Source organism: Nylanderia fulva, unplaced genomic scaffold, assembly GCF_048542155.1.
Source record: "Nylanderia fulva isolate GAGA-0341 unplaced genomic scaffold, ASM4854215v1 Scaffold544, whole genome shotgun sequence".
In the NCBI taxonomy this organism is placed as follows: Eukaryota; Metazoa; Arthropoda; class Insecta; order Hymenoptera; family Formicidae; genus Nylanderia; species Nylanderia fulva.
This window is the reverse complement of record NW_028190637.1, coordinates 42,501-45,280: the sequence shown is the minus strand read 5'-3', so window position 1 is coordinate 45,280 and position 2,780 is coordinate 42,501.

The following is a 2,780-nucleotide window of genomic DNA, read 5'->3' as shown; positions in this document are numbered from 1 at the left end:
CGCGCGCGCGCGACACGCTCGTATGTGCCATTTTATTTGCCGCCGGTCTTGCTCAGCCGGTCGGCGACACTCTGCTGTGTTTAACGCTATTATGTAAAGCGTACGAGAGAACGACGGAGGCGAGAGTAAACCCCCGACGCCGCCGCCTCTCCTCTTCTTCCTCCTCCTCTCCGTTCAAAAATCCACAAGATCAAAATACTCGTGTTCTTATTCTCCCAAATGTTATGATGCGCGGTCTCGAGAGACCGCGCGATTCACCCTGACGCTAGATCGACGATGGCGATGCTTAGACGTCGAGGACTGTTCTGTCTGGTTCGTACGCGTTTAACCGCACACGACCAGCAATAAGATTTCGCTACGGCGTACAAAGCGAGCGGGAAGAAGCAACTCTTCCCGCAAACTCGTATCCGTGGAGTAGATGCTCGGTAAGCGCGACGATTCCGCTGCTGCGTACGAAACGAGAGGGAACCGCGCGGCCAACACACTAGAGGCGTGCGCGCCACATAAGAGCCATTCGGTCTTGCGACACCGACTCGTGGCAATGCTGTGCTCGTAATAAATAAGTGTGCGTTAATTTTGCGCGCGTTCGGCGACGAACGAGAAGAGCCGCACCGTAATCCCCGGCGAAGAGGAATACGAGACGACGCGAGAGTCGAACGTACGTTCTCGCGAGACACGCAACCTCCAAGCATGAGAAGACTTGGCGGCGGCGCGTTCTGCGACGATCGTATATTATTTTATATATTCGTGGTTTCCAAATCAAACATTTTATATAAATGTTCTCTCCGTGTCAGAGTCGCGACTCGACAAAATCCGTTCTCGACCCGTTCGGGCGATTCTTCGTTTGTCAACGTCGAGAGCGCGACACGTACAATATTAATCTCTCCTACCTCTTATAGTACCCAACCGACCGGCCAAGCGGTCGGCGACGGTACGGAGAGCGGTCGAAACACGCCGGAGTGGCGAGAGACTCGAGAAAGTACGTTTACGACTCGTCCGGACTCGCTCGACTCGTTCGACGCGCCGAGCGCGACGTATCTCTTATAGTACCCAACCGGCCGGCCAGGCGGTCGGCGACGCACGGTCCTACGCACGGCCGTATGCGAGCGCGAGCGCCGAAAGGCGCGTTCAATCGAGACATTGTCGCGGAGAGCGAACGATCGAAAAGTCCTATTGTACGATAAAATATTATCACGATAGCCGTATGGCGAATGTCAAACAACGATAATTAGCATTAATTAAGAAGGAAACAAACGAAATGCCGGGACAATAAGGTATAAGCACCGACGGTACCTCCGGGCCGGCGGCACCTCCGGGCCGGGCACACCTCCGGGAACCACGGCCGACCGGCGACACCTCCGGGCCGGGCGACACCTCCGGGAACCACGGCCGACCGGCGGCACCTCCGGGCCGGGCGGCACCTCCGGGCCGGGCGACACCTCCGGGAACCACGGCCGACCGGCGACACCTCCGGACCGGGCGACACCTCCGGGCCGGGCGACACCTCCGGGAACCACGGCCGACCGGCGACACCTCCGGGACGGGCGGCACCTCCGGACGACCGAATGATCTCTCGAAGTCAGACGACCGCCGGCGGTACCTCCGGAACACTTAACGACGATTTACGGCGCCGCAACGAGGAGAGCTACGTAAAAACGTTTCGGACGAAAGTTACTTACTATTCGGCGCTCGCTCGACATGAGGGCGCTGTCCGATTACTAACTCGAAACGTGTCTCTCAAACCCACGTGTCGGAGACATATATTTCGAATTATTACGGATGATACGCAACACGCAAGCTGCGGTGACCGCGATTACGGTACGGAACACTCGCCCGATGCGAAATCACGCGCGCGGCAACCGAGACAGGCTCGTTACGGGCGTGATTATACGTGCGGCACCACATAACGGCCGGCGTCAACTTAGGGGACGGACGGCACCTCCGGGACGGGCGACACCTCCGGACGACCGAATGATTTCACCAAGTCCGTCGCCCGCCGGCGGTACCTCCGGGGCACTTGACGGCGAGTAGCGCCGCTACGAGGAGATAATGCTACGATACGGAAATACGTTTCGGACAAAGGTTTCGTACTTTTCGACGCTCCGCACGACCGCGCGACACGATTATTACGATATCTGCTAATTCCCGGCTACCACTCGTCGGATGCACAATCTTCGAGATTCTACGACCGATACGTGGACGAATGCAGGCAGGATGCCGATAAGCGAAGCCGGAGTGTTTGCACGAATAAACTTTCCGATGCGTCCTCATTTAATTAATCTCATTTAGCTCGCTCGTTAGCGGTACAAGCGAGAACTCGGGAACAGGCGCAAGTTCGCTCGCGGCGCGTTGCTCTCGCCGGCGAGCGAGAAATTTTTCCAGGCCCGATAGCGGCGTGTTGCCTTGATTAGCGGGCGACACCTCCGGCGGCACGCGCCGCCCGTAATCCCAAGTACGATCGCGGCGTGTTGCTTTCGTTGGCGGGCGACACCTCCGGCGGCACGCGCCGCTCGTAACCCAAGTCCGATCGCGGCGTGTTGCATTCGTTGGCGGGCGACACCTCCGGCGGCACGCGCCGCCCGTAACCCAAGTCCGATCGCGGCGTGTTGCTTTCGTTGGCGGGCGACACCTCCGGCCGCACAAGCCGCTTTTTCCAAGTTCGCTCGCGGCGTGTTGCTTTCGCCGGGCGAGCGACAAATTCTTCCAAGTTCGCTCGCGGCGTGTTGCTTTCGCCGGGCGAGCGAGAAATTCTTCCAAGTCCGTTTCGCGGCGTGTTGCTA